Source organism: Rhipicephalus sanguineus, chromosome 2 (genome assembly GCF_013339695.2).
Source record: "Rhipicephalus sanguineus isolate Rsan-2018 chromosome 2, BIME_Rsan_1.4, whole genome shotgun sequence".
NCBI lineage: Eukaryota > Metazoa > Arthropoda > Arachnida > Ixodida > Ixodidae > Rhipicephalus > Rhipicephalus sanguineus.
Window position 1 is genome coordinate 135,637,502 of NC_051177.1, and position 12,379 is coordinate 135,649,880.

At 44.3% G+C, this 12,379-nt stretch overlaps 1 long non-coding RNA gene across 1 annotated transcript in view; it reads left to right on the plus strand.

The window, feature by feature from the left end:
• Positions 1 to 624: 624 nt before the first annotated feature.
• The window catches only part of LOC119381297 (uncharacterized), a 42,641-nt gene continuing 30,886 nt past the window's right edge, over positions 625 to 12,379 (plus strand). The window contains exon 1 of the long non-coding RNA XR_005181365.1: positions 625 to 738. This is a non-coding gene — a long non-coding RNA (uncharacterized LOC119381297). The remainder of the gene's footprint in view (positions 739 to 12,379) is intronic.

A 12,379-nucleotide genomic window follows, 5' to 3' on the forward strand; every position in this document is an offset into this window, starting at 1 on the left:
ATAGGCGGTATTCTGAAAAAGCGCTACGAAGCACGATCGGTGTCACATTCACCATCGGCATATGTGAAGAGGTCCTAAGTGAAAGTCACGGATTTGTTTTTTACAAGGGCCTTAGAATGTCATCCTGAGACGATATACCCCACACTTTACGAATTCTGCTGGAGGAAGCCTCAAGTGCCATAAATTTATTCTATTCGGACTGCGAATCAGATTTGAGAATTTTTCTTTGTATTCTTGGGATGTATTTGTTATTCATTACAATTCCAGGCCTTAGCAATGTAATGGCGAATGTTAAGGACACTCTTGGCGTTCTTTTTCGCTTTAAGCCGCGGCAGTGTCGTTGTTGTCTGCCATCTTCGTGAACTTTGAAGCGCTGCCTTTTTCATCCGAGAAGGACACAGGATACATTGCAACAGTAAGTAGAAACCGTCAACTGAAGCAGAATGGCATGAGAGGTCACGACATATGCAAGCGGCACGAGAGGAGAGCTACGTTTATCCTCAAGCGACCTTGTATTTTCTTTCAAATGCGACGAACTGCAGCTGATTCTTGCTTTATGCCTAGTAGATAATACCATGAAAAGCTTCTCACAGGTGACGACAAAGTGACATATTTGACACACAGCTAAAAGCACTGGCCGTTGACAGTCAGCCACACATGTGACAGGAAGCAGAGGCATATTAATTACTATGAAGTGGGGGCTTATTGTGTTGACGTCTAGCTTCGCTGTCGTTATCGGTAAGTTCGTATTTAAATGAATGTTTCGTTCATAAAATCGCCAACACTCAATGTAAGGAGTTACTGAAAAAATGGGTACTCAAATTTTATTGAAGTTGCATATATACATTCACGTTCTGTTACACAAAGGGTCTTTGACCAGCCTCCAGCACCTCTCAGCGATGCCTATGTTCCAGCGTGAATTCAACCCCTTCAATGAACTGGATGTACTTGCACTTTACATCAACATAAATTTTGCAGCCCCTCTAGCTACCTTCAGTTCGCGCTAAAAAGTGTTCCGTTGATGTCATTGATGGACACTTGCTCTAATATCTGTTTCAAGTTGGGGCCACAACGCGCTACAACAATTATAACGTAGGTATTATTATACAGGGGCATCAGCTAACTCTAGCCAGATATTGAAAATATGCCTATGCTCTCTATAATGACGCGACTAAATACATGTTACTGAATTGATTAAATGGCACTACTATATGTGTGTCGCTCAATTGCTTATTAGGTGAAATTAATTACCTAACTTGTGCAGCAACGAAGATGCGCACTAAATTCGAATGAAAAAGTTGTAAATCGGTTGGCAACACGTCCGCTTAGGTAGTTTTTAACTTTATATGACAAGGGTTTCAGCCTACTACAGATGCTCGCGAAGTACAAAAATACCACGTTACAAACCGCATAAACGTCCAAACCTCTCCATGCACAGATTTTTTTCCTAATCTTTAAAGAGACGATTCACATAAGCAACTCGAACGAAATTCTTATTTCACGCACACAAATGTTATATGAACACACAACTGAACATTAATATTTTCCAACAAGCACATATTTGATTAGATGCCAGAAATCTCCATAGCTCACCACTGAAGCATGCGTGGCTCATCAATATGCCTGATTCACGCGTTTTACCGCTTTGTCATTGAATTCTACGGCCCGCAGCTATGCAGCGGGTCAGGAAACCGGGGTATTATTATTGGCGTCGACAATCTGATCCGCTATACAGATGCTTCAGCCATTTCAGTAGCGACCACCGGTGAAGTTTCTTTCTTCAGACTCCGCAACTTGGCACTTCCTCACAGTGCCCCCTAAAAGTACAGAGTGATCGCGGCCATGATTCCATGTCGGCGGTCATCCGAATCCTCCTCGCTGAATGTAACCTTATTCACCGGAAATTGAGCCCATGCAATCCACATTAAGAACACCGTTTTTACAATGCAGTTCAATTGCACGATCAGCGACATCTTCCCGATGTATGTCTGCTCGAATCAGACCACTTCGGACATCGCACTTTTCTTGGTTGCGTTCGCATAAAATATCATGACGCAATCAACTACCGGCTTTTCACGTTTTAAATTCGATGCATTTCTTAGCAAAGCGAAGGCACTATGACTGTTTGTATCTATCTATCTATCTATCTATCTATCTATCTATCTATCTATCTATCTATCTATCTATCTATCTATCTATCTATCTATCTATCTATCTATCTATCTATCTATCTATCTACCAGTACTTGAAACTGTTTTGGAAAGAGTCCCGTAAAGGCTTGCTGTCAGAGCAACGTCATTTGTGTTTGCAGCACTGGGTGTCGATGTTTAACAATGGAGATATTTAAAGGGGTACTGACACCTTTTTTCGAAGGCGAGTTTACTCTGCCATACATATCCCCTGTATGCAGAGACAGCTCTGAGCAAGTGTGAAGCTAAGCAAATGCTAATAAGATATTTTAATTTGATATTAAAATCAATTTTCCATGGCGCACCTACTGACATCGACACTAGCTTGACGTCAGGCTACAGTACAAATTCCGGTGACTTCACGCAGCAGTCTGGCTTGTTGTGATGACGTTAGGTACCGAAGCTTCCACGATGGCAGCTTGTACGTCATCAAAACTTCCGAAATGGCCGCTTATGCGTGGAAACGTCACTATATATTGTGCGAGCACGTGACGAGAAGCTCATACCGTGTTGTGACGTCAGGGTACAGTAGGAACCGAAACCAGCTTTTAAAAACATACTATAATTACTTTTTCAGGGCGCACTCGCGCTTATCACTACCTTTTCTAGGCTCTTGAGGGCTTGGCCTTTCATTTGACGCAAAAAAAACGACAACTGAAAATATTCGTGTCAGTACCCCTTTAAGTTGAGCATTGATCCGTGACAGGTGGACAGAAATCATGATCATCATGAACCGGCATGCGCTCTCTTCGTCCTCTTCTGCTTCGCTGCAAGAACACGTGCACCGCTTTGTCCGGCGTGGGTTGCAATAACTGTTGTGGGTGCTGAAGGAGTACAGAGACAGAGAAAGAAAAGAAAGAAACAGAAAGAAAGAGAAACAGAACAGCTCTTAAATTCTTTGAAGGTGGGATTCAAACCCGCGTGCCTCCGATCGGAAGGCGAGCGTCCTAAAAAGTCGGGCTCTCCAGGCACATTAGAAGAGCATAGCATCGCTTTGTATGGCACCCTATAGCAAGGAGATGGGAAAGGTAAGTGAGGGCGAGCAGGAGAGGTGTGAGGGTGAGAATAAAGGGATGGGCAGGGGAGAGAATAAAATATAGCGTAGAAATAATATGAAAGATAAATAGAGAGAAAGAAGGCAGAAAGAGAAATAAACAGAAAGAATAAAAGAGAGGGAAAGAAAAAGACAGAGCGAAAAAATAGGGAGATAGAGAAAGGGGAGAAAAAGAAAGAAAGATGGAGCATGAAACATAAAGAAACGAATAAAGAGAGGCAAAAACGTAGAAAAATACAGAGAAAAGAAACAAAGAAGGAACGAGAGGAACAAAAACAGAAAACTCAAGAGAAACAAGGAAGGCCCCCCAACTCCGCATTTCCGTCAACCTTGGCACCACTAGTGCTAAGATACCTGAATGTTTTATAGGCACGTAATAAAGATTACATATTTATACATACAACACAGCAAGGTATAATACAGAGTTCCTCGAACCAGGGTGTATACGCTGACGACTGCCACATATGATGTGAACATCATCGCAGCCCAGAATGCACTTTGTTCCGAGAAAACTCACATATATACGACTTCACGTGACTATCGTCGTTACATCAGGCTACCCACCAGGCTACCCTTAAAGGGCCATTGTAGTGAACGCGCCCTGTAAGCACACGATATGCGCGCATCTGCACAAATGACGGTGACAAGTTGATTCATCTTTAAACGGTTAGGTAAAAGCAAAAAAAATCACAGCATATCCACGGAGTGAATGATGAGTGGGCGAAGCTGCGGAGGTTCATCGGTAAACCGTGAATCTTCCGTGAATTCTGCCCAGTACATCATCACCGACGTCAGATCGGGCGCGTTTATACTAAAGGTTCGATGAGTTATGACGATTGCAGCTCACTTTAATTTTACATGTACGCTGTGAATTTTCATTGTTTAGAAAACCATTGCTTTAGAAAACATCTGGCGTCTTTCGTTAAGCAGCTGGCGTCTTTTCGTTTTGCTTTAGAAACATCTGGCGTTCTTTCGTTTTGCTTTTACAAAACATCTGGCGTCTTTCGTTGGTTTATTTCATCAATCAACGGCGTTTTGAACAAAATTTTTATTGTTTAATCATGCACAGGAGAAATGTCACCAGGCACTACATCGGAGGTAAACAATGGCTGCTAATGGGAATGAGAGACAGAAGAAGTCGGCTTTTAGCTAACACTTACACTTCTACTTCTACTAACGTTTCCTACTGGAACATGCCAACGGCTGCTAATGGGGAATGAGAGACAGAAGAATTCGGCTTTTAGTTAACGCGCACGCTGCGAATTTTTTATAGTTCAACAACGCACAGGAAAAATCTCCCACCGGCACCACCTTGGAGGTCAAGATCTGGTACTAGCGTTACGACTGGTTACGCACTACGACTACGACAACCACGAGGGACGAACGGGTGCCGCCTTAAGGAGCTTCGCCCCTAAAGGGCCGCATAGGCAGCTTCTCGCTGAATGTTTCGCGTGCGATCGACTCCCACAGTCTGTGGGATTAGCTGGAGCCTCTTTCTTTTGTGTGGTCGCGAGACGTCATGGGAAATAAAGACCATTTTGTTCTACCAATCTGACGCCGCCTACTAAACTGAAATTTCAGATGTAGCCGTCTAAGTTGAAAAGTGTCATCATCTGGTTCGTTCTGCAACAACCGTTGATCAAGGGCGTCAACAAACACGCCATGACAAAAGTCATAAACAAGCGCCAAAGTTTGCGCCCGCTTCAAGTGTTTTACTTTGGATAGGCCCTCACGTTCCTGGCCTATCTCCCAAACTTGATCATCAAAGGTAACCGCAAGAGGACACGAGGCACAGCGAGAGACAACACGAAGTGGTACTCACAGTTGATTTCAACAAGTCGTGCAGGAAAAGCTTTGCGAAGTCCTCTTCTATGGCGTCGCCGTCAACTGATCACTTGAGCCTTGCTACTGCGTTCACAGCGAAAGCTGGAAGAGCGGCGTTTCTAGAGCCCGTTAAGCTCTCTTGGGACTACAATACAAGTACACTAGAAAGGTACCCGCTACGCCACAAATCAAACTTTTTTGTGAAGTTGGGAAGCACCCACTAAGCCATTATTCGTCATTCTATGGAGAAGCGAGGCACCAGCTACACGTCTGTAAGGCATTATGTGCACTTTGTTGACGTGACGACTGATGACGATGAAGAATTATGGCTCAGCCCTTTGTAATGGGTTGGAATCTTTAAACGGCCCACCAGTTATGTAATTTGCATTGGGTCGCTATTTCCCTCTCCCGTCATGCTGTATACGTTGACGTGGAAGAGAGACGGGGGGGGGGCGAAGAACTTTATTGGGACCCCGAGGTAATGGATCATGCGCTTATGGGCTTCCTTGGCAACCAATACAAGTGCACTTGCGAGGAACTCACTACGCTATAAATCATTGTAATCTTACTGAGACCCCGAGGAAGTGGATCATGCGCTTATGGGCTTCCTTGGCAACCAATACAAGTGCACTTGCGAGGAACCCACTACGCTATAAATAATTGTAATTTTTTAGAAGTAGGGCAGCAGGCACTGTGCCATTTTCCGTCATTCTACAGAGAGCGTTGGTACCTGCTAAACGCATGTAAGGGATTATGCGCAATTTGTTGATTCTGCGCCTGATGACGATGAAGAATTATGGCAGAGCCCTTTTGTAATGGGTTGGAAGCATTCAACAACCTACTCGTTGCGCAATTCGCAATTGTTTGACGCCTGGTTACAGAATTCGCGTTGTGCGACGCTTGGTGCTTATTTTAATCTTCTACCACGCTATATTGCATATGCTAATGTGGTTCCTTCCCGACATGAAGCCTGTGTAGGACCTTTTTGCAAAGCAGTTTCAAGCACCGGCATGGCTCAGAGGTTGAATACTGGGCTCCCACGCAGAGGGCCCAGGTTCGAACCTCGTTCCATCCTGGAATTTCTTTCTTATTTAGTTTTTTTTCTTATTTCGAGCGATACTGGTTACGGACACCGGCGGCGGCGGCAGCGGCGGCAGCGGCGGCGGCGGCGGCGGACAACTACGGCGCCAAAAACGGCCGGAGAAATGATCTCATAACAGCTTTCGCTGTAAAACATGCGGGTGTTCTGCTTGTAGTGCGGAGTACGTTTCTGGTGTGATTGCAGTGCAGAGTTCTGCATCAGTAGAGTAATGGGCTACGACCAGGATTTCTGTTGTCCTGGAACAATTTATATGCTGCTTTCTTAGCTAACGCCTTAGTGAATGTCGGGACATCATGCAGGCTGAGCCCTCCACGCGATTTCGAAGGCGTTAAAACTTTTTTATATATCTTCCCCGTGTTGCCGTCCCAGAGGAAGACCCTGGCCAATGAAGCTAGGCGGCTTGCAAAAAGGTAGGATCGCAATGTGGCTGATGTAGAAAGCATATGCGCATGCTTTCGTTTTGACTAGTGTAAAATTTGCGGTAAACGACAGAAAGATATGATCAGCATACGCGAAAACATGGGCGACTCTCTGCAACGCGTCCTCCCAATTCTTGCTTGTAACCTGTTGTCCGTCTAGATAGTAGACGCTGAGGGCTTTTACTGCATACACATATTGAATACCATCAGGCAAAGAGCCACATAAGGACCTGAAATGGAGGGCTTTGCTGTTTCCTGTATTTAGCCAAGTAGTACCCGATAACCTGGCGTATTCATCAAAAACTTCCATAAACAAGAGAAAGCTGGTGTGGACGCGCATGAACACAGAGATGTCGCACGTACACAGCTGAGACAGATTACCAATTAGCCCGAAAGAAAGCCTTGCACAGAGATTTCATTCGCGTAAGCGGTGATGCTAACTGCTCGCAGCCTTACCATGGTCATCATCATCACTATGGTCATCACCATGGTCACCTTGAGTATTCTGCCAGCTTGCCTAATTCTAATCAGGGGATCCAGGTGAAAAATAAAAAGCATCGATGCGATTGGACATCGCTGCTGAATGTCTCTCTCGACCCTAAAGTTTCGTTTTTCTGTGCTGTTGATGAAGAGCCGGCTGTACAAGTCGGTGTACAGGAAATCGACGCAGCTCACATGGGCTCTGTAAGACCGAACACTCTCATATTACTGTATAGGTGGTCCCGTTTTACCTGTCGGATCATTTTGCTTGTTCTATCGTTACGAAGGTACCAGTGTTTTTCCTATCGCTAGCATATTAGAACATATCCCTGAACAGTCTATCTATGTCGGACAAGAAAGGTCTCAGCCGGAGACCGAGGATCGTAGGGACCAGCTTGCAGTCTCTGTTAAGGCGGGTAATTGGCCTGAACGACCATGGGTCGGTAGAGTCCATCGCCTCCTTTGGCAGCAAGACTGTGCGTCTTTCATACAAAGAGGTCTGCTTCTGGCCGTCAACAATGAATCCATTGAATAGGTCTTTAAGGGCGTCACCGAGAACACTGAAAAATGTAATATCGCAGGTAGCACACTGACAGGACCGATTTAGGCCGAACGTCACCAATGGCCTGCAGCCATATTGCCCGAAGTCCATGAATCACGCTCGAACTCCATTCACCCAGATCGGCCCGATGCCAGCCTGGTATGGGCTTGGCGACATTGGACCGATGTGGGCTGGCTAGTTTGGGTCCGACATGGGCCTCCCGTTCTTCAGCCGATTTCGGGAGTGAGTCATTGGCCCTATGTAATCTACCCGATGAAGCGTTGTGTCGGCACCACTGACGTCGGGAAAGCCGACGCTTGACCACCTGCAGCCATTATTATGATGTTTAGCAGTGATTGTTCTATTGCATGGTAACTCTTTGGTGAGCACTATAAGTAAACAAATATTCACGTGTTAAAAACATTTTAGTGAGTTATTGATCACTTCTTGTTTCCAATAAAGACATTCCGAAAGTCTAGAATGTTTTCCTGCACAGACAAAAGTGGGACCCCATATGTCCTACTGTCCACTTAGGCCACTTTAATTAATTGGGTCTCATTTGTCCCCCTGTGCACTTGAGACAGTTTACTTTTCCTTGTGAAATGGTGCGAAGAATTTTGCACGTAGTGGAAGGTTGCACGCAATGCACATGTACTCCGTGCGCACTTCTTTTTTGCTCGTTGAGCACCAGTCGCACCGCCGTCGTGTACCCGTCAAGTTCAGGTGGTGAGTGCTTCCGAAGAACCGATGCTCTCTCAAAACACAAGTCATCACGCGACCATTGCTCTTCGACTATGTATGAAATGGTGAAAATAAAAGTTTTTGATTGATTGATTGATTGATTGATTGATTGATTGATTGATTGATTGACTTCACTATTGTCAGATTTGTCTGGCAAGCTCTTGAATAGCTCAAAACGTACCTGAGCAGTGAGACGGCTCTTCTTAGCTTTAGAAAACAACTGGAGCAGCTACGCTCTAGTTGTCCAAGGACAGAGGAAGTAATGAAGCTAGTGGTGTGGCCCTATTTTTTTCTTCCTATTCAGAATCACTTCCGCTTGCGACCCCTTGCTATACTGTACTTATACATGGTAATGCTTGCTCTTCTTTCTCTCTCTTTTTCTATCTCTTTCGTTCTCTCTATTTTTCCTCTGCCTTTCTATCTTTTTTCTCTTGCTTCCCTCCCTCCCTCTCTTTCTTTCTTTTTATTGCTCGCTTCTTCCTGTTTTCTATGTCTTTCTTTCTCTCTCTGTCTCTGTGGTCGTTTTCTCTGTAATCATTATCTCGCCCATCAGAGTTATTGCATCGCACGCTGGACAATTCCGCGCACGCATTCTGGCAGCGAAACAGAAGATGAAAAGGATGGAGAGAGCGTGCTCAATCTTGATGATACTAGTTTTCTGGCGTCGCCACATAGTATAACGAAACTCTTATCTGCTCCGTTGTAAAACAGACACCATGCTATCGCTATGCAGGCTAAGCCTAACTTTAAGCAGGTGAAATACTCTGATTTTCGTAAAACACACACAGTTTATCTATTCGTGCTTAAACAACACGAAAAACAGCTGATAGTTTTTGCTAATTGGTTATTGTAGTGGAAGAAAGACATTATTTATTCACCCGACATGTTTCTCTTGCTTGAAATTGGCCCCAAAAACACCAGAACTGAAATGCCGACACGAAAAAAAAATGCTCCTCGACTTCTTGCATGCTCCCATCTAGAAGAAATGTCACGAAAATGAGTAAATAGGATCATTGACTCGCAAACAGCGATTCGCAATATTGCGAACGGGCGCATCTCGCAAGAGGCGTGCCACATACTACAGCGACACCCCGTACATCCAGGAGAGGTCGACTTCGATAACCGAAGGCACTTGCTGTGGATACCGGCACACACCGGACTGAGCACCCCAAACGAAGCGGCTCACCGTGTTGCTCGAGGCCTCACTCACCGAGCATCACCGGAGGAACCAGAGCCCCCGCGGGGTACGGCAAACGTCTGGGCGTGGGAGGATCGTATGACCAGGTTTCACGGTATCACGACACACTACCAGTTACAGAGACGCGTATATCCATCCCCTCACGATAGGCTAAACAGGACGCAAGCGGTACACTACAGACAATTACAAACAGATTCGTACAGAAACCCCAGACTCATGCACGGCATGTATCCAGATATTTACACTACAAACAGATGCAGCTCGTGTGGCGAGGTTGCCACGCTTAGCCACATGTTGTGGGAGTGTCAGGGCTTAATAGACAAGTCGAACAGTGCCGATTCATCTGTCTCTTCCACCGGCAGCCTCCGCTCGCGCTGGAAGACCGCACTTCTCAGCTCGAACCTGACAGCACAAATCTGGGCCGTCCAGCGTGCCGAGGAAGCCGCTTCGAGACAAGGTCTCGGAACCGCGTCCGCGGTGGGTGCCCAGACCCACTAAAAAGACGCCGGACTCAAATCTCATTGATTTGACAATAAAGTTTCCGTTGTTCTTCTATTGTAGTATGCTCAATAGATGAAGTAAGTAGTTTGTATGTGGTAGCACGATCTGTCTTAAAGAGCTACAGCATAGAAAACGAGGAATAAAACGTGGGCGTATATGTGCCACTGCCCAACAAAGAGTAAACCATGATATTACTGTACATTCGTAGTCTGCATCTAGCGAGCTTAGATGGCGAGACGTGCGGTAGTTGTTGGAGTCGTACAGCAATTTGAATACAATGGTTGATACGCGTGTTTGGAGTAAAACGGGTGCATGCCGACCACAGCAGAACGGTATTACGGTAGTTACTGTACCATAAGCCAGCAGTTCGAAAACATTCTACTGGCAGCCCAACCGCCTTCACCCACTCACCACCAAACACTTTTTAATGACAACGATTGCTACTCTGTACTCTTGGTGAGTGTGCAAGGCCGAGAAAAAATCAATAGGGTCACCAACACAACTAAAAAGCGCGAAATGCCTGCTGCACGAACCCCGCATGCGTCTCCGCAATGAAGGAGCAGCACAATCGCTAGGTAATAAACAACACTTTATTCACGCATGTATACACAAATATACGAGGGCTTTTCAAAACGTAAGGGCCGCTTGCTAATATTTAAATATTTAGACATTAGAATGAAGAATTCATAGTGAAGCGCCATGTGTTAATTCATCGCGAAGGTACTGAATTTATGTTTCTGACTCAGTCCTCTGCTTGTCGGGAAATGCAAACGACAATGCCTGAAAAAATCGTTGCTCGCGCATGTTGCGAAGCGCGAGCTCTAATTCAAACATTCTTTGAAAAATGATCATAAGTTTCTCAAATTTATGCAGAATTGTGCCTAGTTTATGGACGTCAAGTGATGAGTAAAGGAAAGGTAACAAAATCGTGCCGAGCCATCACAAAAGAGCGGAGTGGAAAGGCCAGACTCAAAACCAATGAAACTGTTTCAATAAGTGCTTGGGCGTTGTGATTAGGTCGACGAATGACAGTTACTTGTCTGTTGGATGAATTTCATCTTGCCTGTCGCACTACAATTTGCACGATTGTAACTGAAAAGCCCAGATATGACAATGTGTGCAAGGTGGGTACTGAAATTGTTTACCGACCAACTCAAACGGGAAAGAATTACCAGGTGGCGGACTTCTATTAAGAGCGACTAAAGAAACTGGTGCAGTGCTACGAAAAGTACTTAGGATTCAGTGGTGATTATGTAGAAAATTGCAGTAGTATTGTGCTAAACTATACCAGCTACAAAAAGTTTACTAACGAATCTCTCTTTTTGGGGGACCAAACAACTCGTGCATATTATTCCCAGTATACTGAAGTAGCCGCAACTAATTTTAGTTAATGACGTAAGGTTAGACCTAATTGTGTTTCTAACTCGACAAATACTCACCTAATCATTAAAATGTCAATCAGTCATATGTAGCCATGTATAAATGACATCTAAACCGTTATTTTCAGTAACGCAATAATTGCGTGTTCGCTTTCCTGGCTAATAAAGAAAGCCCGCGAAATCTGAAAATTGCGCGTGACTAGACTGCAGCGCGCATCAGGAAGCAGCGCCTTTAAACAGGATCACTGTGGCGTAGCAAGTCAAGACTACGCTCCCATCTTCTGCGAGTGGCAGCGCAGCCGCGTCATATTTTAGATATTTCGCGGGCTTTATTTATCAGCCAGAAAAAAATGAGCACTTAATTTTTACGTCGCCTTATGGGCGTTTTAATGACTAAGTGAGTATTTATCGAGTTAGATACATATGTAGGACTAATTAACTAAATCTCATTAACATAAAACTTAGTAGTGGCTACAAGAGTATAGCGGGGAAAAATTGCACTATGTGCGCTTTGCGTAATGACGTTCCTCGATTGTGAAATCGTGCTGCGTCATATTTGGGACACCACATATATATATATATATATATATATATATATATATATATATATATATATATATATATATATATATATATATATATATATATATATATATATATATATATATATATATATATATATATATATATATATATATATATATATATATATATATATATAATAGCAAGTCAGACGTAACATTCCAGCCTGCGTTGTATATCCTTGTACATTTCCCATTAACTTGCCTGTCTACTTTTCTGGCCTCACTCACAGGTAACAGTGCAAACGAGTGTACTCAGCCATTTACGTCATGCTATGCCCGAGAAGTATGTAAAGGCTTGGGTGGCGAAATTCGGGGTAGCTGCTTTCAAGGCGTCTGCTGCGATAAAATTATGTGGCTTTCCAATCTG